The sequence below is a fragment of the Zonotrichia leucophrys genome, chromosome 6, assembly GCF_028769735.1.
Source record: "Zonotrichia leucophrys gambelii isolate GWCS_2022_RI chromosome 6, RI_Zleu_2.0, whole genome shotgun sequence".
NCBI classification, from domain to species: domain Eukaryota; kingdom Metazoa; phylum Chordata; class Aves; order Passeriformes; family Passerellidae; genus Zonotrichia; species Zonotrichia leucophrys.
In genome coordinates this window covers 30,802,209-30,828,592 of record NC_088176.1, presented here as the reverse complement: position 1 = coordinate 30,828,592, position 26,384 = coordinate 30,802,209, and the positions used below count along the sequence as shown (strand labels likewise).

The 26,384-nt window shown below is 43.3% G+C and overlaps 1 protein-coding gene across 10 annotated transcripts in view; it reads right to left on the bottom strand.

Moving 5' to 3' along the window:
- The window catches only part of PCDH15 (protocadherin related 15), a 634,585-nt gene that overhangs the window by 283,659 nt on the left and 324,542 nt on the right, over nucleotides 1–26,384 (bottom strand). For 2 of the 10 annotated variants that reach the window (XR_010440719.1, XR_010440720.1), the window contains one exon: nucleotides 5,850–6,050. The exons of the other annotated variants lie outside the window; for them this stretch is intronic. The gene's annotated coding sequence lies outside the window, so the exon portion shown is untranslated. The remainder of the gene's footprint in view (nucleotides 1–5,849; nucleotides 6,051–26,384) is intronic. 10 annotated transcript variants of the gene reach the window in all.

Below are 26,384 nucleotides of genomic sequence, written 5' to 3'. Positions count from 1 at the left end.
TGAAAAAAGTTCATGACAAGGCAGCTTTAGATAAACCTCAGAGGCCACTTGGATGGATGGGAGGGCAGCAGCTCTTCCAAATCCCCCTCAAGAGGCAGATTTACCCTGGAACAAGACCTGGATTTACCCTGGAACAACTTCCACTGCCTGTTAACAAGCTGGCCATAAATCACCTCAGCACAGGAGACCTCAATCATTGCTCTAAACAACATTACCCTTGTATTGAAATTAATCTCTGGATGCATTCTCACAAGAGCCTTCTCCACTCTTGGAATTGAAAGCATTTTCCAAGTACTGTTGAGTTCCTCCTCAAATCTTTTATGCATGAACCATTTTCCTGATGCTTTAATCATCATTTACACCTTTCCAGAACAAATGCAGAGATGCAGAGACACAAGCCCACATCTTTAGTTATCACTTAGAGTGCAATCATAACACCCCACGTGGCTGCAAACACAGCTGATGCAGGCAGATTGCAAAATCTGGCTCAGCAGATGTCCCACCAGGAAACCCTCAGGGCACTGGGGAGTTATGGAAGTGAATGTTGGGTTTCTGTGCTCAAATCCCCTTTTAGGAATAAAATCCTGGTGTTTCTGTTTCGGGCCCTTCAATTTAAGTCTTGTTTTTAAACAGACTCTCACAGGGAAAGCTTTTTCCCAGCTGAGCACTGCAATTTTTATCACATTTATGACTTTTAATCACAAGACATGTTAAGTGTTCTACAGAAGAGTGAAGCTCATCCCAAACCCCACTAGTTTATAACAGAAAACCAGGAAATCCATCAATGTCACACAGCTGCTCTTTGGAACTGTGCTCCACTTCCAGCAGCACTGGAATTGCCTAAAGAATTTGAGATTGAAGGATTTTTAAAAGACACATTTAAACATTTGTCTTTTTTTGTCCCAAGTTCCCTCCCAAACATAAATATTCTCCAAACCCTCCTGAAAAGCAGGCTGCCCAATATGGAAAATATCAGCCAAAAATGTTAATCAATACTTTAAACAAAGTATTCTGCTCAGGATATTGTACCAGCTCCGCTCCAAACTGGAAGACTAACAAGATTTGGAATTTTCAAATTCATTAAGAGCACAAAATGACCCAACTGCTCTATTTCTTAGCATATGCCCTAGATTTCTGTCCAACTCAAATTAATAATTATCCCTCTAAATTAATAAATTCTCCTTCTAAATTCTTGAAAGGAGGAAGTAGGGCTCAAAGATTTTGGGGTTGAGATCTTGCTTTCTTAATGGGAATTATAAAATCATGCAATGGATTGGGAAAAATCTTTTATATCATCTAATCCCAGCACCAGCTTTTCAGGTTTTCAGCCACTTGAGAATTGGGCTCATGTAAGGAATGACCAGAATCACTCTCCAAGAATATTTATGGGGTACAAAATTTTGAGAATTAAAGCTTTCCTGGATAATCCAAAAGGAGTTGAGGAGCACCAAAGTTTCCAACACTGCTGAATTCATCACATCTTCCTTCTATTTTTCACCAGAACACCAAATCTTCGCCCTACCTGTATAAACTGGAATCAATTAATATTCGTTCCACCCTTTCCTCATGCTGAATTCTATAGAAATGGGTATTTATAAAAGGATTTTTTCCCCCTTCTTGGAGATGACACAGAAGGCTTCTGATACCAAAGAGCCCCAAGTCATGGAGACCTGGCACAAAGTCCATGTCAGGTCAGTGGACTGATGGTGACAATGGGAAGCAGAGCACAAAAAATCCGTGTTAAGGTAAAGGGAATAGCAGGACAGGGGAGCTGGGCTGACCACAGGAGATTGGGCAGGATCCAATCCAAGGATCAGTGACAGCATTTTTAGGATACCAACAGAAAAGGCCTCTAAGTGGATGGGATCTTCACTGCCTTGGAAGGCTTTGTTTGCAGGCTCTGCCAGGCAATAAATTGATTTAGCAAAATGGCAGGGCGGAGGGAGGAGGCAAGAAACAGGAGGTGAATTCCTCCCAGAAGAACATCAACTCTCTGACTGCTCTGCAAAAGGCAGCTGAAGGATTTACTGATCTGCTGGAGTATTTAATGAAATTATTCTCCTGAGCACAGCTGTTATGAGCTGGATCATTGCTATCTCTCCCCCAATAACTCACTCCCTTCTCATTATGCAAAAAAACTTGACATAAATACCTTAACACTCATCATTCCAATCACTCGTGCCACTGCTGTTTAAAAATCATGTTACACTGCCACTTCCCCTCATTCCATGGCATAATTCAGCACAACATTGCTAAAATCCAATTCAGAGTGTCCCAAAACACAGAGTAATTCTGGTTTGTGGCAGGACACCAAACCCATTCCTATTTCATATCAAAGTTTTGTCTAAAGTTAATTAAATGGCCAATCTGACCATAAATCTGGTATTAAAACTAAATTCTCTTCACCATTTTAAAAAGCCTAACAAATGGATGAATTGCAAAACAGAAGGTGGGATCTCTGAAAAACAATTGAAACTTCATTCCCACTTCAGAGGAGGCAAAGAAAAATAAAGATTCTAGAATCAGTTGGCTACTATGAACTTCCTTCATACATAAGAGCCTCTTACATTTGAAAAAAGAAATGCAAGACAGAAAAAATTTGGCTTTATTTCCAAAAATTTGTTGGCTTCACCTGTGTTAGAAATAAGAATAGGGAAGAGGCAGAAAACTCTCAGATTTTAGTTTCCACACTCCACTACTGATCCTAAAATAGGACAGGCAGCAATAGCCTTGTTCTAAGATCTGTAAGGGAAGTTTCTAATCTAGGTGTATGAAAAAGAAGAAAAAAGAAAGCCACCTTCTAAGAATGAAATTACCCATGAAATATTTTTTCATCCTTATAAAGACAAAAGGTCATCAGTCAAGACAAAGCTATGGCTGATCAAGCATCTAAACAAAGAGATCATTAGGACTGCAAAACAAAGTTGAAAAAAAATACAAAAAAAAACCCCAGAAACAACTTGTTTAATGTATTGATACCCCAGTGCTTGCATTGGAAAAGGTGGGAATTATCTACCCTTGTTCCCCTTTCTCTTCAGTCACTACACAGCTCCATGACATCCTTCTTCTGTCCTTCCTTTTCCATGCTCAGAGTCCTGAAATCCATTAGTTATTCTTCAGAGAGGAATTATTTACAGTTCTGTAATTAAATCTCTGCTGAATTTCACCTGGATTTCATGAAATCTTAATGGTGGAAAGTGTGGGACTAATTCCCAGGAAAAAGGAACAAAAGGTTTTTCCACTTCCTGTGTTTCTGTGGAGAAATACAAAAGTCTTTTAATGCAGTCCAAATGTTTAAGGAAAAGAGAAACTCCCAACATTTCATCACTGCTCCAGGTTCATCTCTTCATGAACTCACTCTGTGAGCTTTCCCTGGGAAATGATTCCTGCATTTCCTCTCATCTTGCTACAGCACAGGTAGTGCCCTGCACCTTTCAGAGATGGGAAAAGCAGTTTTTCTCCTCACCACCCACCAGGAGAGGACATGAATCCCAGCAGGAACGCTGAGGACAAACCAACCACAATGGATCATGTCCCTGTCTAACAGCTACAAGAGCTAAATTGTGGAGAGCCTGGTTTAAGCATGGCTTAAAGAAAGAGGCCATGAAGGTATTCAGCTGAGGGAAATATAGAAGCCTGCTGTGAAGCAGCCTTTCCCAGGCTTGATCCTGTAAATAATTAGGTTCTCAGCCACCTTTTATATAAACAACAAGATTCTCAGACCGTTCTGTCCTTGGCTGCTACTGGGAACAGACAGCCAGTCTGGGAATAGATATGAAGGTTTTGAGAACCTTTCATATCATGGTGGGAACACTGATCTTGGTTTCAGTAAACTAACTTCAGGTATTGTAAACAAAAGGAGGGGCTGAAGTTTTCTCTACAGCCTGTCAGGAGCTCAGATTTTGCAATATGCATGAAGTGAATTAACACTGTTATTAAAAGTGACTGATTGATGAATAAACCGGAGTCAGATGCGAAATCAACAAAGGTGGTCGCTCCCTCACTTCAACACTAAATCTCTCCATCAGCCTCATTCATCACTGGGATGCAACAAGAGCAAAAGTTTCTTGGGTAGAAAGAGGTTTTCTAAGTCAGCTTTTAACAGTTAAAGGCTATCAGGATATTCTTCAATGAACGCAAATTATTTGTCTTTCCACAGAGGAGTCATTTCCACATCTGTGCTCCCAAACAAGAGCAGAACCCCTGGATTCCCCATTTAGGTGAAGCTCATGGTCAGGGTTGTGTGCAAACATCATCAAGACTGGCTTCCATAAATTAAACCACAGGAAAAAGAGGCAGAAAACACAAAAAATAAAGGAAAATCAAAATATTGCAAAACCATGCTCAGCTAAGCTCTGCCATTGCTGGGACTCCTTAGGTCTGAGTTCTGACCAAAACCCAGTCTTCAGGGAAAAAAACAAAAAACCAAAACCCAGCAACCTCAGCCTGCCCTTTCCTCAAAAATTCCATGATTTCACAAGAGATGATGAACCAAAAGCTATGCAGAAGTCTGGGAGATAGCAACATACATGGGAGGGAAAGAAAATATTTATATACCCTGGCATGCCAAAAAAGAGTGTTTTTAAAACCAGCATTCAATAAAGCACAACAACTGCATTTGCTAAACCCAATCCCAAGTCCTGCTGGGCAGACATATGGCACATAATAAACCCGAAATTGGTTAGAACTGCTGAAATACCATTGGATAAATGAAATTATTTTCTAACAATACTTAGCTACTGGGAACAGCTCCTGCCTTCATACACCAATTACTGCTTAATTACTGTCAGGCCACACTTCCTAAAGGAACAGCAGAAGGGAATTTATGGCACCAGTAAAGGAAACGTCTGGTACGTCAGGAGGAAGAATCATTATTGTTTGTTACAAACTGGTTTCTAATTCATCCTGGCCTTGGACACTGCCAGGGATCCCGGGGATCCTCCAGCAGTGGGAGCCATTCCCTGGGTCCTGTCCCTCCATCCCTTGTCCAAAATGTCTCTCCATGTTTCCTGTAGCTCCTTCAGGGCACAGTTTGGTCACCCCAGAGCTTCTCCTGTCCAGGTGAGCCCCCCCAGCTGTGCCAGCCTTTCCTCCCAGCAGAGCTGCTCCATCCCTCTGCCCATGCTGGTGCCTCCCCTGGGCTCTCTGCAGCAGCTCCAGGTCCCTCCTGTGCTGGGCCCAGGGCTGGGGCAGCTCTGCAGGTGGGGTCTCACCTGAGCCCAGGGGCACAGGGGCAGAATCCCCCCCTGCCCTGCTGCCCACGCTGGGGCTCAGCCCAGGGCACGGGGGGGTTCTGGCTCCCAGCTCTCACCCCCAGCACCCCCAGGGCTGCTCCAGCTGCTCATCCCCAGCCTGGACCCATCCTGGATGTTTTTCTGACTCAGGGACAGCACCAGCACCTGGTCTGATTAAACCCCTGAAATCCCCATGGGCCACTTCTGGAGCTTGTCCAAGTCCCCCTGGATGTTTGGGGGATCATTTCACAGTCATCTCACACAATGTACAGAAGAAACAAAATGAGTGTTTCTACATCCAGAGGTTCCCAATTATTTGAATCCCTCCTCCCCAACAGAAGGGCATAAATCAGGCTGCTCATAAATTTCTGCTCCACTGAGTTTGCAATACAAAAGCAGTTTCTTCCCTAGGGACAAAGAGAAGCAGCAGCATTTCACAATTCCAGCATTTCTGGGAGCAGGCCTATTTCCAAAAAAACAGAAAACAAAATACAGTATTTGGAATACTTGAGTAGCTAAAAAAAAAAAATATCCTCCTCAAATGCTTTTCAGCACTCTCTGCTCTGGTTCTGCTAGTCTTTTCCACCTCATAGTAGGATACACCCCATTTCCTACCTGAAGGGCAAGAAAATGGAAGTTTGCTGAAAGCCAGAGCAGAGGAAAAACTCCTCATCCATTTCCACTCAGGGCTGTCTGCCGCAAAGCCCCAGGCTTCAAGGACAGTCAGGCATTTAAGGAAAAATGTCTTCATTTTGTTCCTCAGCCCATTTGAAGCACATGTGATAAATCTGCAGAACAGCTTGCCAGGTGCATATTCTAAGGAGGAAGAAAATCAGGGCATGAGAGGGACAAATTTCAGTAAACAGATTAATTATGTTAAAATTAATAGATCTGAAGCAAAGAGCCACAAGGGACAGTGTCCTCCTCCCTGCAGACTGAATTATTACAATAAAGGCCAGCATTGGAAAAACCACCTGACACAAAGCTCCAGATTCATCCAGATTTTACCTGAAGTCTTTAATGAGATGAAATAAAGCACCAAATAAATAAGAATACAGCACAAGTGAGGAAAACATGTTCAGTGTATTTCTGGCTGCATATACAACATTTTTTATGTGCATACACACCTTGGCCCCAGCAAAATTAGCTTAATGCTCCTTTTCAACAGCACTCAGCATCTTGAAAACTCTTTAATAATCCCTCTAATAATCTCTAATAACTGAAATTTTAAAATTTGGAGTAGAACTTTAAGCTTACTGGAAAGAAAAAAAGACAATGAAGTATTAAAATGACATTTTGATTTTGAATCTCTAAAACTACATAGAACCACTTCTAAAAGAGTTTTTTACACAAAATTTTTCTGGTCAAGACATAATTCCTTAAAATTCCTTCTTTCTTCATTCTGCTTCTTTCCCCTTTAAATTACCTTTTAGTTAAATTAGCTTTTAAAATTTAAACTTTTAAAACATGACCATATTTCTCATAACCAGTGTCTCTTGTAATCCTAATGGTGCAGTACCAAACCTGGCTATTTAATTCTCATTGTTCATGGAAAAGTGTGTTCAGTTCACTATTTAAACTTCCCAGTTCCACCTGATCATATGGGAAGGCACAGAAGTATCAAAGTGGAAGGTGTTATAAGCAATTTAGTTTTTAATTAATCTAAACTTGGAGCTAAAATTATGATACACAATTTAATTTTATGTTTTAATCAGTCCCTAATAGTGCATTTTAATCTCCAGAGCACGCACTCGCATTTGGAAGGGTGCAATGGAAGGCTCAACTAAACTCTACACCTCACTTGAAAATAAAACAAAAAAAACAGGTCCTGAATTTTAACTAACACGAGAACAACAGGTCAAACAAAGCTTTGAATAGTGAGAGCTGAGGGAAAATCTCCAAACTTGGTCTCACTTCAAACACACTTGATTAGAAAAATAGAAAAATAATGTGAAATAACATCAGAAATTACAAAATCCCCAACTGATGATGGAAAAGGAGACACCTTCCACTATCCCAGGTTGCTCCAAGTCCCATCCCAGTCTGGCCTTGGGCACTGCCAGGGATCCAGGGGAAGCCACAGCTTCTCTAGGAATCTGTGCCAGGACCTGCCCACCCTCAGAGCTTCAGAGGACCAAGTGAACATCTCCACCCTGGCAGAAATTTCAGGTGTGAAAACAAAACAAGAAATCCTGCAGTAGACCTTCCCACACAGTTCAACCATCAGCAGGTTAAACAAGAACTGAAACCTCCAACAGTGAGAATTCTCTGCAGCAAGCTTTCCTACTGAAATGAACACAGAAAATTCTAAAAATTAGGTTTTTAACCACAGAATTATTAGGTTTGAAAAGCCTTCCCAGCCCATGGAGTCTGTGCCCAGCGCCCACCTTGTGCCCAGCCCAGAGCACTGAGTGCCACCTCCAGCCCTTCCTGGGACACCTGCAGGGCTGGGCACTGCAAAGCTCCCTGGGCAGCCCCTGCCAAGGCCTGAGCACCCTTTCCATGCAGAAATTCTTCCTGACAATTTTAACCATCAAGATGATTTTAAAAAAACCTCAAAAACATTTTATTTCTGAGGCACCTTGCCCAGCTTTGCGCCAATAGACACAAACCAATGCAGGCAGAAGCTGTGACATGGTGAGAAATCTCTCCCTGAAAAGCCACCAAGTTCAGATCTCATGTTTGGGGCTAAGCAGCTTCCTGGGGACACCAGAACCATCTTCTCATTTAAGTAAATCAAAAAACCAATGACCCAGGCAGACATTTTCACACAGAGCACGTGTTGAGGAGGTGCAGCCCCCAGGCTCTGACAGGATGCCCAGGCAGTCCATGCTGACAGACCTTTTAGGCTCCCAGTAAATAAAACTGTCAGAACAAGAAAAATGAACAGTTGGGAGTGTGAAAAAAAAAAAATTAAAAATTGAACTTGATCTGGACATCAATTTAGCCTCTGGGGCAAACTAAAATTACTTGGCTCTTACTAGCCTGGAAACATCCAGCTCTCTGTCCAGGGTGATTCATGTTCCAGGCTGAATCATCAGAAGCAATTAAGAAAATGTAACTCCCTGACTTTGTCTGAAGTACCACCCACCACCTGATGAAAAGATCTTGCCCTGAGTCCCTGCAGACACTGAGAAGGACAAGTGTTCAGTGCTCCAAAAATGAGTGACTCCCCCCCCTGTCTCCCCAAACACAAGAATATCCCCAATGCCATGGTTTGGTAAAATACTGAGAGTTTAAGAGTGGAATCACCTTGTTCCACCAAGTGAGGGCAGAGAAAAAAAGAGAGTTTAGTGTATTTTGCAATTTATGGTTATGAAGCAAAATCCAGAGGGTTCCATGAGGGGAATATGTTGCTTTAGTGAAGGAAAAGGAATAAAGAATGAGACACATGAGGAGAAAAATGTAGGTCCCTCCTCTGTCCTCCATCAGATTCACTGACCAGGCACCACCTCCAGCTTGCCCTCACACAAAAAATACAAAACCAGCACAATTATTCTACTGAAGATTCAGATGAGTGCCACAATTCATTTTTTTAGTCTAGTAATCAAATAATTCAAAGCAATATTACTCTAAGTTGGAAACACATTTTTAGTGTTTGCAATTTCTAGGAATTCAAAAAGAGGATTTTCAGGCTTAAGTAAAAACCATCCAGGCGTTCCCAAAGCAACCTGAAGGTGAACACTCCTCTGGATTTCTTTAGTGTTAAATCTGTCTTGGAGGTGAGCAAGCACTGAATGACAGATCTGAAAGAAAGTGAAACAACAGCAACAAAAAAAATCCCTCTTCTGCATTCAGTTGTTTCACACTGGATATTTAAAAAAAAAGTCTAGAAACTTAAAGGCAGTAAGGCCCAGGAGCTGGACTTGGATGATGCTGGTGAGTCATGATTCTTTGAAAACCCTGCAGAGAGGCAGAGATGAGACACATCAGTTTCTTCTGAGCAGACATGGAATACTACATTGTCTGATTTTCTTAAACAGGCACCATAAGGAAGATTTTCTCCACAGAGCAGGTTCCACTGAGCAGTAGGAAAAAACCTCTTGGTTTTCCACTCACAGTGGCACAAGAGTGTGTGAAAGAACCACACTGAGATGATCCTTCCCACATCTGACTCCCAAGAAGTTGGGTCCAACTCCATGGTCCAGATTGCTCTAACATCTTCCTGTGGAACAAACTACAGGCCAAGAAGTTGTAATGTACAATTTCCACAACAAACAACTCACAAAATAACCCACTTCCAATTCTGGCCAGAAATCCTCTCAAGAACAGTGGAAAAGCCAACAATGTAGACACATCTTTAGCTATCCTCAAAAATAAGGTTCTTGGAGCAACCTGGATAGTGGAAGGTGTCCCTGCCCATGGCACAGGGTGGGATGGGATGGAATTCAAAGTCCCTTCAACTGCCAAGTGCTCTGTGATTCTGTGAGGGAACAGAGATGACAACTGTCCCACTTGAAGATGATTATTTGTGAAAGCCAGAATTTTGCACAATTTCCATTGCTCCTTTCAAAAGCTGATGATTCAGAAAGAACTGGCTGGAAAGGCTGGAGAGTCAGCAAATGTGGCTTGGCTTATTTTCATCAAGGAGCTTGGTGACAATCACAGCTGTAAGAGCAGGACCTTTCCCATCAATGGATCTCATCCCCCTCCCTGGCCCTGCTCTGCACATCCCCTACACACCAAGGTGTCCAGTGTGAGGGAAAATGCAGGACAGGGTGTCCAAACCCATCCCTTCTCCTGGGCATGCTTCAGGAAGGAAAACAGCCACGGAAAGCTCAGTCCAAAACAAAGTGTGGTCAAAGGGGACAAACTCAGAAAATGGAGAAGGTTGGAAGGTTTCATATTCAGAATATTGCTTCAGTGGAGGAAAAGGAAGGAAGAATTAGAGCTGGAGAGAGCTGTCCTGTGCCTGCCAGCAGCAGGGACCACAGGGACACCACTCCAGCCAGTTAACCCAGTGCCACCTGGCTCTGCTCATGGGGACCTCACCCTTGCCAGACCAGCTGTGAGTGAAGATGAAGCCCAACAAAGCTCAGGTGATTTCCTAAGCCAGACTGGTCCATGGCAGGACAAAACCCATCTTATTCCATGTTCACTCCTCAAATTTCACTACCAGAACAGCCTCCCCCCTCAGCCTGCCAGAAAACAGCAGGAAAAGTGGCTGAACTCAGACTGGAGAAGGTTGGATGGTTTCATGAGGGGAATGCTGCTTCAGTAGACAAAAAGGAAAGAACAATTAGAACCATGAAGGGAAAAATGCAGCTCCCTCCTCTGTCTTCCACCACAATCATTGACCATGTCCCACCTCCCCATAGAAAACACAAAACCAGCTCAATTTTTCTGCTGAAAATTCAGAGCAGTTCCACAATCTTTTATTTTTTTTAATAAGCCAGCCTGTAAGAGGAGCAATCCACTTGTAGCTGATGACTATTATTTACATTTGTAATAATATATTTCAAGAGCATAACTAATAGCCTGCAGAAATTTAGTCAACAGAATTCCTCCATTTGACATCCCTTTGGAGAAATTATGAAACAAACCCTAAACAGATGCTGACAAGCTGTTCCCAAACACGGATGCAACATCATTTTTAAAAACTGCTTAACTAATCAACATTTGAAAGTAAAAGTACTGCTTGTGACCTGCATTATCATGCAAACTGTGTTTTATTTTTCCCTTCTGAATCTAGAATTCATTATCATATTTGATTTATCATGCACAGCCCTACAAACCTTATTTACCCTCTAGCTTCTCAGCCCTCACAGCACCCTGATAATTTAATACCTCATCTAAATCTTTGTTTTCCTCATCTCATCAAAATATGATCCACCCATCAACACAAAAAAACCAACCAACAAAAAAACCACCACAAAAACAACTTAAAAAATACAAATCCCAAATCTATTGTTGAAGCAATGCCCACAGTAACTCCTGTGGCCCAAGCGCAAGACGTTTGACAAAGATTTATGGTTAAAAATAGTTTCAAAGCAAGGGAAAATTGAAAACATCCCTTGTTAATTTTTGTCAACAGTTGATTACCTTCAATCAAATATTTACAGCTTGTTTACAATTTCAACATCAACAATTTTGACTTGGAGTTATTTGATTTTGCTCCACATTTGACTGCAAGAATGAGGCCCTCAAGCACAAAAAAAAAATTTAAAAAAATCAACCAGCACCAAAAAGATCATCCTGCTAATTACTTTTTCTGCTTGTGTAAAGTGTGCTGGAGCTCCACAGCTCTTCTTGTTAAAGCTTTATTATTAACATATCATTTTAGCTCTGAATAAGAGCAATAATGATGTGAAATACCCAGGTGTTCACAAGGGGCTTCCAATATTCCCATTTGCCTGTTCCACCTGGTTCTTCACCCTTTTCATATCCATCAACCCTCTAATTTAGGCAGCCCAATTTCCAGTTCCTCCTCACCTCAACAGCCCACATGAGCCTGGCAAACAAGGACTGCAGCAAACCCACTCCATCTTCTCAATTATTGGAAGTTTACCTGACCTGAAGGACATTTAGGGAATCGTGAAATAGCCAAGAATTGCCACCAGAGCTGCTGGAGGCAGATAGATGACAGACAATCAGTGATTCCAACCAGGAATAAAAGCCTGGTTAGCACTAAAAGAAGGCATGAGGAAGCCTGGAACAACCACCAGGATTCTGCTCTTCCTTGATTACAGTCCAGGAATAATGTGCTGAAGGTTCATCTCTAGGAGGGCTAAAGGATAGAAAACCAAGGCCCAGTTTGGAGCAGAACTTCTCTGTTGGTAATAAAAACTACCAACAAATTGCTGCCTCTATTATGCATTAATACAGGGTTCTGCAGGGAAAGCCTTGAAAAGATTTTGCTGTTTCTTCTGGCACCAAAGTCAACAAAAAGCCCCCTAAAATTCACCAAAAAACCCCCCAAAAAGTATTAAAAAAATCATGTCCATCAGATAAATGTAATAATAAAAAGGGATGCTATAATAATGTAATAATAAAACAGGATGATAAACAACAAACCAGCAGGAAGGGAGCAAAAAACCCAAACACCAAAAAAACCCTAAAATCACACAAACCTTTGACACAGCTAGAGAGAAAAGAAATGGGAAAATCCTCTCAGCAGCTGTAACCCAGTGCCCAAAATTCCAGCTTTTCTTTATGTATTCCACCCAATACACTGCTACTCTTTATTTACTAACTCTTTATTTACTAACCACAGGCACATACAACTTTGCTTCATAAACCCACATCAACCTACAGCTCCAACTCCTGCAGCAGTAAATATTTGTGTCAAGAAGCATTTTCACTGAAACTGTCCCAGCCAAAGTTGTATGAACTACAGGACTCTACTACAACAATCCAGTTTTTGCCAGATTTACAGAGATAGCAAAACACACTGTGGGGGGAAAGCCTCAGAGAGGGAAATATCCCAGGTGATTTTAGTTCTGCATCTCATAGCAAAACACTAAAGGGAAAAAAAGAAAAACACAGCACATTCAGATTCAGTATAAATCCCAATGCTGGATGCATGAAGGAAGAACAAACCAAAAGAGCTTTCTCAGGAAAAGAGAATATTCTAAATATTCAGAGAAAGGGAGTTATTTTCTGGGTTTCCACAGATAAAATATGACACTAAGAAATCCAAAATGTAGGTACAGGGCAACAGAGATGAAGATGAGGGGTATCATAAGGTTGTGTTTTCTTCATTGGTTTGTTGTTGCTTTGCCATCAGATGTGGATCTTGCAGCCTGCATTCCCATTAAGGGGTTATTCCATGAGGGAGCAGAAGGCTTGAGGAAGAGAAGGAGCAGAAGGAAAAGTCCTGGAGATGGGCAGGGACAACGCTGGGCACTAGCACAGAGTGGGGAGGAGCTGCTGGAGCAGCTCTGTGGGGAAGGACCTGGGGGACACCAAGCTGTCCCCAAACCCAGCAGAGTGTCCTGGGGACACCGAGCTGCCCCCAAACCAGCAGAGTGTCCTGGCCCAGGGAGGCCAATGGAGCCGGGGGCAGCAGCAGAGCATTGGCAGCAGGGCAGGGAGGGATGCCGGCCCTGGGGCAGCCCTGGAGGCGCCTCTGCAGTGCTGTGTCCAGCTCTGGGTGCTGAGCACAGCAGGGCCAGGAGCTGCTGGAGCTGAGCAAGGGCCTGGAGCATGTGGGTGCCCTTCCAGGCCAGGCTGAGGGAGCTGGGGCTGCTCAGCCTGGAGAGGAGCCCCAGCTGAGAGGGGCCCTCAGGCCTGGCTGGGCCTGGCTGCAGGGAGGGGCAGAGCAGGGCCCAGGCTCTGCTCCGGGGCCCAGCAATGGCACCAGAGCCACGGGCAGGGCCTGAGCCCAGCAATTGCCCTGCACAGGAGGCACAGCTTCTGCCCTGGGCAGTGCCCAGCCCTGAGCACATTGCCCACACAGCCTGGGGGCTCTCCTCCCTGGGGCTGGGGCACAGCTGGCTGCACACAATGCTGTGCCCTGGGCTCTGGGATGGCCCTGCTGGAGCAGGGAGGGGACACCGGGTGCCCACTCAGCTCCCTCAGTGATCCTGGGATCCTGTGAGGAAGGAACACAACTCTCCTGGTGAGCACTAAGGAGTGAGGGCTTTAGAGAAAGCCCCACCACAACACAACCTTCAGAAAGAAGATAATTCAGGCTGTCTGAACATGTTCCCAGTGAGGCAGCTCGTGAATATGAACAACACAACACTGTCACCACTGCACCAAATCAAACCTCCAAAGGCTGGAAGGAATAAACCAACCACTGAAATTAATAAATATCTTTGTTGCTGGGAATCTCTCTCCCTCCCCAAAAGAACTACATGTATAAATTACACACAGACCATGTTAAAGGATAATCCCTTCCGTTTCATCTCTAGTTTCCACCAGTTCTCCTCTAATATGCACTATTGTATTTATCAATCTTACAGTCACAAGAATTATTGAGAGAGGAGACGCAGCATTTTCAACCAGCAAAATTTCCAAGATGAACCTTTCTCTTGGCAGCAAATGTTAGTGGATTTTAGGGATGTGGATCATCACCCAAAGGGTTCTTTTAACACAATAATCTGAAACACTGTGTTTAGGTTTAGTTGAACTTCCCCCATCTGCACAAGGAGCAGCTTTGCTTTATTTGCAGATTTACCAGGTGATACGTCTATCCCAAAACATTAACTGGAAATGAGAGCTATAAAGCAGCTGATGGTTGGGTTTTCTGATTAAATGCAAGGTTCAGATCTGCTCTGTACACTCACACCAAGCCAAGAGCAGACATAGCAGGGAGGAACAGATCTTGCACCCCTCCAACAAGCACCAACCCATTTCATCCACAAACTATTGTCCTTCTGGAAGAGATGTGCTTTTGATGAACACAAAAAAAACCCTCCTGCCAAATTCTCCTGCACTGCAGTGGCTGGGATATGTATTTGCTTGTGTTAAGAATGCTCATTAGATTTCTGTAGATAATTTGAGCATTATCTACAGAACCAGCAAATGAGCCCTCAGAGATAGCTCCGAGTGTGGCATTTGCATTTCCTTTCCTGAAAATACTGAAAAGTTTGGACTTGCCATCTGCCTCTGCTCTTTGTGCAGGGAACATCAGCTCCACTCAAAAACACAGTTGTTCCTCTTGTCTCACATACATATTATGGAAAAACAGATTGGTTTGGGTTGGAGGGACCTTAAAACTCATCCAGTTCTACCCCAGGGACACTTTCCACTACCCCAGGTTGCTCCAAGCCCCATCCAGCCTGGCCTGGGCCACTGCTAGGGGTGGTGAGTCCATGGGAAACAAATCTGGATGCATCTGAGATTAATGCAGTGATTGTACATTGGTGGACAGCTGCTTTTCCAAGGGATGGCATATTGCTAAAAATAATCCCTGTATTTTCCTCCCCTCCCTTCTTTTAAAAGTCGCCTTACTGGGAAAGTTATAAAAGCCTTAAAACAAGAGAAACTATCTAGTCAGGGCAGACAGACCCAAAACCACATCAACCCAAAATCTGAAGCAAGTAACGTCACCATGGCTGAGAGCTCCCAGAGACACGAGGACATATCCAGAAGTGCAGTAACCCAAATGTGCATTAGGCAGACACTCTCCACAAAAAAGAGAAAAGGACCAGAATTCAAGAAGAGATGCAACTTGAAGAACCAATATTTACAGGAAGATTAAGGTAGATGGAAAAAATACTGTAAGGAAACAGAAGCTGGGTTTGAGAACTACAAAATAATAATAAGAAAGTAACAACAACCTGAACAACTGCAACAAAACTCCTGAAAAGCGGGATCTGTGATGAGAAGGAAGCATGGCACCCATTTCTACAGGTGGGAGGAACAGCCAGTCCAAAGGTTTCCCCTGAAATGATCCTTTATTTCAAATAACCATGAGTTTTCAGCATTCTTACAGCATCACATCCCAGAATGGCTCAGTTTGAAGAAGCCCTCAAAGACCATCATGTCCAACCTTTCCCCCAGCACTGCCAAGGCCACATCCGCACTGCTTTTAATCCCTGCAGAGATGGTGACTCAACTTTATACTGCAAACACAAGATGCTATTTGAAGAAGTGCATCACTAAAACCATGTTAAAAACCAACAGATGGGAGCTGGGAAAAAAAAATGTTTTTTTGGTTCTGCCTTTCCTGGAACAGCACCTTATTTCCACAAGGACGAAGATCCAAACAACAAATCCACAAATCCTAGCTGGCTCTGCCACCCAGTTTGCAGGAGGACTATTATTACCCCAGCCTCCTTGCATGAGATTTAAATTAGCAGATTCAATTAGGTTTGTGCAAAATAAAATCCAAGACAACACTGGTATGGGTATTTCCTTTTCACAACCTGTTATTCCCAGTAAAAGCAAAAAAACCCAACCCCCTGATTAAAGTAACAGAGGAAATTATATTCCTTTTTAAAGGCACTAATTAGGTTTCTGTGGAATGCTGGAGGGGGATGGATGAACCCATCCAATCTACACGGATTTCACAGTTCATTTCCAACCTCAGCCAAATCCCAATTTATCTCATTAGAGAACAATATTTCTGTCTCTCTCTTTTAGCTATAAACCAAAGCCAGGACATTGGAAGCTCCAGCTCCAAACCAGTGGTGGGAATTTTTGGGGAAAACAGGGAACCCTTCAGTGGCAGGGGTATCCCAGGGTGACAATTATTGTAAGCAAAGCAAGAGACAGAAGCCACCCCACCTCAAGCATTGATGGCTGAGTCTGCAGATGCTCCAAACCTGAATTAGCTTGGAAAACTCTGCAAGAGCAGGACAAACTCTAACCACCTTCCACCCAAAAAATCATGGATGTGTGTGGTAGAATTCCTGAGTTTGCCCAGAAATCTTTATGCTCCTGAATTTTCACATTTCAGACCAACATGTCCAGTCCACAGACTCAGCCTGAGAAGAGCAAGGACTGGCAAAGTTCTCAAAACTGCCAAAAACAAAAAATCCTGCAAAAATTGGGTTTGAGAACAGCACCTGCCAGACCTTAATGTGAGTTTTGGCTTCAGAGAAATTTGACAGAAGAAGAGGAAAACCCAAATCTACTTACAGGAAGCAATGGAGAAACAGAAAGTGGGGAAGGAAAAAAAAACCACCAAAACCCAAACACCTGGAGAAACCTGAGGGAATCAGCAAGATCCAGGAGGCAAGCACACACCTCTGGTGGTGTGGATCAGCAGAGCAGCCCCCTCACCTCTGTGAAAAGGTCCCAGACCTGCGCCTTGCCTCCAGAAAGGGATGAGAAACTCTTAGCTGACCTCAAAAGGTTATGTGATAATGCAAATCACAACCCAGCTGCTGAAAGCAGATGCAAAAGAAGGGGCCACCAGGGGTTTAGGGTTTTATTTTTAAAGAATAAAAATAAAACAGGAGGCCAACAAGGTGAAAACCCCAAAAGCCTGAAGCCAAGGGTTAAATTCACCCAGCTGCTGACTTTGGCAATGCTGATGCTAATGCCAAACTATTAAGTAAAGGGCAAACAAATAAAAATACAGTATAACTGCAAGTCAATACCTTAAAATACAATCCAAAAAACATCCCCCAGAACAAACAAATCGGTTCAATAAGTTTCATGTCCTTTTCAAAACTGTTCTCTTATTAATATGACTAATAAAGTTTGGCTACAACAAAGCAATAACCTGTGCATGAAAAATGAGGAGTATAAATGCAGTTATTGTTTGGAGAAATCAGGGTGCACACACTTAAGAAGCCCACAAGAGCAAAATAAAACTCTGTTCACAACAAGAATATTAATTCTGGATTAATTCATTGCTGTTTCTTTTAATGTGCTCAACAGATTTAGGCTCATATTTATGGCACTTGAGGAGGAAAGCAGGTGCATCACCCACTCAAGACTTAGAACACAAATTAACCCTTTGGTGAATGATGATAAGCCAGCAGACAGCACAATGCCAAAGTAACCAAAGATTTTTTTTTTTAATTTTTAAAGGAAACCTTGAGCTGCCTGAACCCTTCCCAGAGGAGGCTGGAGCTTGGGAATGAGCCCTGCCATCAGGCACAGCCTGGGTGATGTTTATAAACACACATATGCTGCACTGAGCAGACTGCATTTCCATCAGGACACAAGCCAGCCTTCCAGGCACACAAGGAACACAAGGCCAGATTTTCTCCTATTACCTCACCATCTGGTGCTGTTGTCTGAGAGTTGCAGGTCTGAAAAGCACTCCCAGAACACATTTTGGTGTGAGTCCATGTGTGTGTTGTCTTAGACTCACCTAATTACCTAGAGACATTCCTGCAGCTCTCTACTCTCATGAACACACATTTCTAACAGTCTCATGGTGTTCTCTGAGCAAACTCAACACTGCTGAACTGCCCTGCTGTGCTTTGGGGTGATTTATACACATGAGGGTTCTACAGAGCTCTGCATGCTGCTATTCAACTTCTCTGGGAATGCTGGAGTCTGCAAAAGTGCTGGAAGTTTCTCTTCCTCTCTTCCCCCATATTCCCACCTCGGCCAGCTCAAGTTCTTCTTTTCGAGGGCTTGAAGCAACCATGGTGCCCCTGCAAGCTCTAAAAATCTCCAAGTCACTGCACTCCACGTCTCTGCTGTTGATTCCATCTGCAGTCACAGTGACCCCAATCACAGTTGGGCTTCCCCAATATTTCAGATCCACATGAAATGCCACTAAAACTCACCTACACACTGTTGATGCTTCCAGCAACATCTCCACACTCCTCACCTGCACACAAGTGAAGCTTGAGGACCAGGGCTGCTCCAGCCCAGCAAGAGGGAAATTTCACCCATCCCAAATAAAAACATTGCAATTAATGCCATTGAAAACCCATCAAAGCCACATCTGTCCCCCTCAAATGTGTGTGTGTGGGGAAAAACTATTTTTAAATCCACTGAGACTGGAGAAAATACTTTTCACAGGATGCAGTGATTTGGCTTTAAACCAATTTTTTAATTAATTAAACTGCAAGCAGAAAAAGCACTAACTAGGAGACTCACTTCAATTTTTTTCTTTTTTCCTAAATAGTTTGTACAAGCTCTCTGTTAAGTTACATCCACAACAAACCTTCTCTGAGACCCAAATTTCAGCTGCATGAGATAGGAACATCAAAAACCAGAGAAAAGGTAATGATTAATTGCTTCTGCAATTCTACAATTAAAAAAAAAAACAAACCAAAAAAAAAACCTCTAAACAAACACATGCTTGCAACTGAAGGAAAAAACAATCTCATTTTGCTCATTAGAAATTGAGTCCAAACTGCTTTGAAGTCTGAGCTCTACAATTTCAGGATGGGAGGGGAAAGACTGAAAATGGTTTCCTGTTTCCTTTTTATTTTTTAAGCAGCATCTTGAACAACGTTTATCAATTCTAAATGCAAATTAAGCTGGGCTTAATTCTGCATTTGTATTCCAAAGGCTGATTGCCACATGCTAGAGTAACAAATAACACAGGAGATCTTAGGAAAACAGCAGATAACACAGACCTATATTTCTAAGACTTAAATTAGATTCTGTTCACACCATCACACACACAAAAATTAAAAGCCCCAAGAAGGTTTGAATACAGAAACTGGTAACTTATCACTTTCCACAAGAGTAGGAATTACTCCAAGTAAAAAAATTTTACTCTTCCCTTAAAATCTCAACTCAGATAGCACAGCAGTGTTTCAAACATCACTTAAACACTTCACATTCCCCAATTTTCTCATGCACAATAAAATCAAGAGGCAAAATCTCTTAAAAGGCTACCACTTCTTTCTCTTGCCCATTAGAGCAAACCCCACACTTCAGCAGGAACCCAAACTTCCAGAGTTTTTGAAAATTCCTTCCAGCAGAAGTAATTCAGGTCTCCAACTCATGCTTTAAGCATCTTTTTCTTAATATTAAGGCATCAGACTCTCTCCTCCCTTCTCCCACAGTTGAACAGACAGAACCCTACCACAATTTCCAGCAGATTCCAGCTGGTTGGGGGTTTTTGGGGAGAGGAGGAGAGTGAAGCTGCCACAGGTTTCTGTCATTCCATTCTCACCTGGCCCAGCAGGTTTCTCTCCAAGGACACAAACCTGCCCTCCACAATCACTCATTTTATTCCCTGCTCAGTCCCTTTCCTTTAAAATACATTTTAAAACCTGCAGGAACTGACCAGGAAAATTAGGAGCCAGAAGAATCAACTCTCAGCAGACAAAACCAGAGAAATGAGCTGCCCCAAAAAGAACCCTGAAGAGTGGATGTGAAGCTCAGATGCTGCTTTGACAGCACTGAAAAGCATGGATGGCAAGTTTGCCTTTAGATTCCCCCTCTGGGCTTGTCCCCAAAGCCTTTTAAAGCATCTTGTTGGTTTTACAAGCAGAAGACAAGATAATCACTCTGACGAATGGCAACATTTACATTTGGGACATTAATTCACTTCTGAGCACATCACCTGTCTGCCACTTCACTCCCACAACCAAGTCTGAGGCCTTAAAGAGCTGGGATTTAAGTGAGCCTTGTTAAACCTTTGTATTCAGCTCCTGCCTCACCCTGGCAAAAGGCTGAGGGAGCAATTTTCTCTGTCACATTTCCCCTATAAAACCCCCCAAGCATTCCCTGCTTGACTCTGTGGTGTGTTCCTGACCTAATTCATGCTGCAAAACATTCCTGGAGTTCAGCAGGTGAATTCTCCCAGTAAGGCTCATATTTGTTCCAGTGGGGAATGTGCACAAAGCAATTTAACCTGGATTTTCCTTCATAATATCCATGCAGCAGCTTCTCATTTTTTTAGCTGCCTGCATGGGAGTCAGGCCCAGTCCCTAAAAGAAAAGAGTTCTGGAAATTTGGACTTCAATGAAAATGCTGATATTTGCTTTACTCTCACTAACCAATTATTAGAAGCTGCTGAGCACCTGAAGAGCTCAGAAACCAGAGAAAAACACCAAAAGAGTCCTCACCACAACCCCAGGGCAACTTGGGGTTTATTTGGAATTTGTCAGTGAATCATTGAGTTTCCCACAAGTTAAAACTTCTGTCCAAAAATACCAGAACACAAAGTAGGATTTGCAAAATGTCAAACCCATAAATCCTGAAAAGCTGTAATTTGTTTCTTCCCAGCCTTTGGGAATTAATGGGATTACTAAAAGCAACATATCAAGAATGGGAAAAGATCAAGCCTTTATTAATTTATAGAGCAACTGATTAAGCAATATTGCTGCTCTGCAGACTAAAACTAACATTTAACAGGCTGTTAAATAACTCCCATTTATAAATACCCCTTCAAAGTGGTAACCTTTGAAAAATTTAGGATTAACTCAGTTTGCAATTCCATCACCACCTACTGGGGAGTGACCCACAGGAGATGAGGGCTGGAAAAATGGCAGGTGACGTTTTGTGAGGAAGATTGACAGTTCCTAAACCAATGGATTGCAAAGTGTAATTTGTATTAGTCCTGATGGGGCAGGCAGTACAAAAACCCTGATATTTTCACATGAATAGCACCACAAAGGTTTGGTTCACTCCCAGCTCCAAAGCTCTTCCCAGCAACAACTCCAACCATCAAACTGGGAAGAGCTGGGCAGCACCTGAGGCTCAGGCTGCAATTAATACCCCATACCTATCTGTGGAAATTGATTTTCACAAAGAATATACAGAACTCCAAACCTAAACAGCCCAGCAGAGGAAGCTGAGATGACCCAGGTCTTGTGCTAATCCCAGGCTACAAAACAACAAGGAAATTCCAGAATTTATAGATTACCTACTGCAAAAACTCCAGGGAATGTGCAGCCATCTCTCTGAGAAGAGATCTTTGAGCAGCCACCCCAAAATCAGTTGGTAGATAAGTGCTCAGTGGTCTCAGAAACACCAAAATAAACACGATTCCACACGGCTGGATCTTCAAGAGAAATTCCTGCCAAAACAGGATTTACCGAAATGCAAAGCAGGATTTACTGAAACACCTGTTTCCTATGTGACATCAACACCTGACCAAAAAAAAAGCCAGAATTTCTAAATTAAACAAGTGACAGGACAGATAAAAATGTTCCATTTCTTACCAACAGGTTGGATAAGAACCAAAAGATGTGCAACCATCATCATTTCACAGACAAGATGCTGTAGTAGCAGCATCCATAGGGTTTATTTCATTTCCCTTTCTTTTTTTTCCTCTCCTTGAAATGCAAACCCCACTGTCTGAGTAACACACAGAGAAAAGTGAGCTTGTGCTAACCCCAGCCATGGTTTCTTGCACCATTATTTGAATTCCAGAACCAATTAGGGGGAGGATGAGAGTGTCTGTATCCCAGGGGAGGATTTACTACTGAAGGATGTTGTGATTAACATCTGCAGACTCACTTTGGGGGGGAAAAACCCAAATAATTGGGTAAAAAACCCCAAATAAATTGGGCTAAACACAAATATGACTGAAAGTTAGCAAAGGAAGGAGCCTCTGCAGTGGGGTTTAAATGTTGTGTTCCCATGATTGCAGCCAGTTCCCAGAACTCAGCAACACCAAAATCAGCTCCTAGAGAGGCAGAAAGGGAGCAGGGGATCCAAAGTGCTGAAATGGGAAATCTGCACTCAGATCCAGCCAGGAAAAATAGCATGGCTATAAATAGGAGTCTGCTATTGCATGAACTGCACTGAGATCCTGGAAGGAAGCAAATGCTGTTGTTGGAGCCTAAAACCACTTCAGGGAGAGAATTTGGGTGTGCAAAAGGAAGAGAGGGTGAAGGTACCACACCTGCTGCCGTCCTTGCTGTACCCTCCTCACTCCCCTCCCTTGGATGAGACCCTACTAAATTCATCAAAATAATTAGCCTACAAAAGTAGAAACCCCTTGGAAGGAAGAACAACAAAAGAGTGAGTTCAGGAACAGAAGGATTACCAAATGAGCTTCTCAGATTGCTGTGTACAGATATAGAACAAGGATTTAACCACCTGCCTCCACTGTGAGCCTCAAAGCCACCTGGCAACGTCCAGATAGAAGATTTGCACCCTAACTTCATGTAAATACAGGGTGTAGTTCTTGAAACAACACATATTGCCTTAAAAATAAACATATCAAATTTTCTCAGGAGCTTCAACACATGGAAATGCAACAGGAATATCTGAGAGCTGCTCATGGGACTACTGAACCCCTCATTTTTCCAGGCAAAGAAACAAAATTCCATTTGAAAGACATCACCAAAACTATTTCTGACCTAATTTAAAGGATTACCTAAAAAACCTAATAAGCTGCAGTTGTAATTAGATAAATTGCATACACAGATTGATGAAGCTTGTCATTTACAGCAAGGGCCCACATTCCTCTTTTTTGTAACAAGAATGCTCCACTAGAACTTCCTTCCATTGGGAAAGCTCCATCAGTCAAAGCAAAGAAACCAATGGGAGGTGCACTTTTAACACAGGGCTGGCTTAAAGTCCTTGAAATTGGCCTGAAAAGATGTTTTTGCAAAGCAATGATTTATTACCCCTACATTTAAAAAAAACCTCTTCCTGCCAGAGGGCAGGGCTGGATGGGATATTGGGAATTGTTCCCTGGCAGGGTGGGCAGGCCCTGGCACAGCTGTGGCTGCCCCTGGATCCCTGGCAGTGCCCAAGGCCAGGCTGGAGCAGCCTGGGACAGTGCAAGGTGTCCCTGCCCATGGCAGGGGGTGGGAATTTTGGATAAGCTCAGACTAAGTCATCTGTGAGATCCCCACTGACATTGCAGATGTCTACAATCATCCTTCCAGTTGAAACTTCACGTACCAACCCCAGAATCCCAGAATCTTTTAGGGTGGAAAATCCCTCCCAGCCCATTGACTGCAACCTGTGCCCAATGCCCACCTTGCTCCCAGGCCAGAGCACTGAGTGCTGGCCAACTTGAGACAGCCATGACACGCAGAATATCACCAAACAATTTCAGAAAGCTTCACCCCAACCAGAGCAACACCTTACCAGGTCAGAAGGCTTCAGGTATCTGCTCACACAGAGCAACACCCCAACACCTCAGAAGGCTGCAAACAACTGCCCTTCCTGTGCTCAGCCCAACCTTTTATCCCCTCATGCTGATGCACTGCACCTGTGTGCCCTCTGCTCCTGGGTGATTGGTCAGTGCCCCTGGGCTCATTAATGGCTCATTATCTTTAATATCACTCACCTGTCCTGCACAGCTGCAGCCCATTGGGGATGAGGCTCAGCCCCAGCCCCACAGACTCTGTGCCCACACACCAGCCCAGTTTGCAGGAGGTGCTGGGCACTGCCAGGGCAGCACGAGCTGTAGGTGGTGGCAGCTTGGGGACACATCCTGCACCATCTGGGATTGCAGGAGGCAGCAGCCCAGCAGGGCCACAGGGCCCTGGACATGAACTCCAGCCCTTTTCCTTGGGAAACAAAACTCACCACTGACAGCAAAAGCATGACTTACACAGAGGAAGGTTTCAAGCATCAGCACTTGGTTGTTCTTCAGCCCAACCTTTTATCCCCTCATGTTGATGCACTGCACCTGTGTGCCCTCTGCTCCCTGGGTGATTGGTCAGTGCCCCTGGGCACTCCATGGCTCATTAATTTCAATATCACTCACCTGTCCTGCACAGCTGCAGCTCATTGGGGATGAGGCTCAGCCCCAGCCCCACTCCCAATGACCACAAACGCTGTCCCTACAGTGCCCCCTCCAGCCCTTCCTGGGACACCTCCAAAGCTCCCTGGGCAGCCCCTGCCAAGGCCTGAGCACCCTTTGCATGCAGAAATTGCTGCTGCTGTCCCAGCTGAGCCTCCCCTGGCCCAGCCTGAGGCCCTTTCCCCTTGTCCTGTCCCTGTTCCCTGGCAGCACAGCCCGACCCCCCCTGGCTGTCCCCTCCTGGCAGGGAGTTGTGCAGAGCCACAAGGGCCCCCTGAGCCTCCTTTGCTCCAGGCTGAGCCCCTTGACAGCTCCCTCAGCCCCTCCTGGGCTCTCTGGATGGAAGCTAACAATAAGCAGGAAAGAAGCAAGGAAACATTCCCATTCCTCTGGAGGATGCAGTATTTACTTTTATTTCAAAACTCTTTAAGAGTCACAAGAGAAATAAATGTAATGGCTGAAAGATGCTGAGATGCAAGAGGAAAATTCACACCAGGAGCTCCATCAGCACTACTCCGGGTTTGGATGAGACAATAGGAATGCTGGGGCACAAAATCCATCAGTGCCTAATGCCTTGAAAGGCTGAGAAGGGAAATGTTTTCAAGGTGAAGGACTGCTACTCCTATAAAGAGGGCAGAGGCTCTACAAAACCTTGGGCCCAGCAGCCTGGAGTTCCTCATTTCTCTGGGAATTTTTAATGTATTGTCATTGAAAACAATTGCACAAAACATGGAGCCACCTGCACTCCCTGGAGGAGGGTTACCCTGTAGTTCTCCTGCCTGGATGGCACAAAACACCAACAGCTGCAATAATAAAACCTTTGGGAGCAAAGCAAAGCCTTGGAGAGCAGTAAGTGGGATGATTCACAGCTCTGAAATGCTCCTGGGGCCAGCATTTACCCCAGACCTCCCCTTTAAACAACAACAGGAGCCCCCAGCCCTTCCCTCCCTGCCCAAAACCCACCAACACCTTGGGAATAATCCATGCAGCAAGAATGAACAGCACTCATCACAGAAATAACTCCATTTCAAGGTACATAGGATGTAATATGAAATCAATAATTTAAATCTACTCATGGCTTCTATTAATGTAAAACACCTCAGAAAAAAAAGCTCTACGTCCCTTCTTGACAGTGAGCTCTGAAATACTGCAACTATTCCTGCAATAAACGCTCAGCTTCTGTCCTTAAATTTAGTTGGCCTCTCCAAAAGTTGCCAGAGCTCCAGCTTTTCTCCGTTTATTTTATAAAATATTGATCACTGAATATGATGAATTAACTGCAAGCCAGAAATTTATAACAAGTGTGAGGCATGTAAGAATAAACTGCAGTTTTATTGGCTTTTTCTTTCCCTTAAGCTCATCCTTATTCTTATATATTCTCAAACCCTCAATATCACTAAAAATCATTGAGTTGTATTTCAAGGAATTTGTCTATTTAATGATACTTCACTGTTAGTAATTGAGCAGAAGGGGAATAATTTTTTAAAGAAATGGCAGTAATTGCTCCAAAAGCCTCTTATGGAGAGCAACAGATGTTATGGTGCTTCCTATAATACACATTTTTCAAGAAACACAGTTTTCCATTAATTTTATAGGACTAATTAGTTCCAAAATTCAGAATCCCATCCTCCTTTTTCCCACATTCCTGTGAGAACACATGAACTCTGATTTCCTGGTGTTTGCAGCTGGGACATGAAACCAATATCAGTAATAAAGTTCTCTTTCCACCAAACAAAAAGAACCCTCCAGTTCCCAAATTATTTTTGAGAGAGGGGTGAGCACCACATGAAGAAGCTGCTCAAAGTTAGAAGCATCTCACATGGCAATAAAGATTATATATATAAAATTATCATATTTTACAAAACATTTGCTGTTCCTGAAAGGTTTTCTATCTGATACTTTAACTCTAACACTTAAAAACCACTTGAGGACTCCAAGTCAGCTGATTTGGGTCAATAGCAGAGATGGATTTCAAAGCATTAAATAAACCCTCTTTCAGTTGCCCTCGGACAAGAGTAAATACTCCAGCATTCATTACATATATTGGACACTAAACACTGAATTTTCTTTCCACTTCTTATCTGGACACAGTCAACTCACTCCAAAACATGGCATTAAAAGGC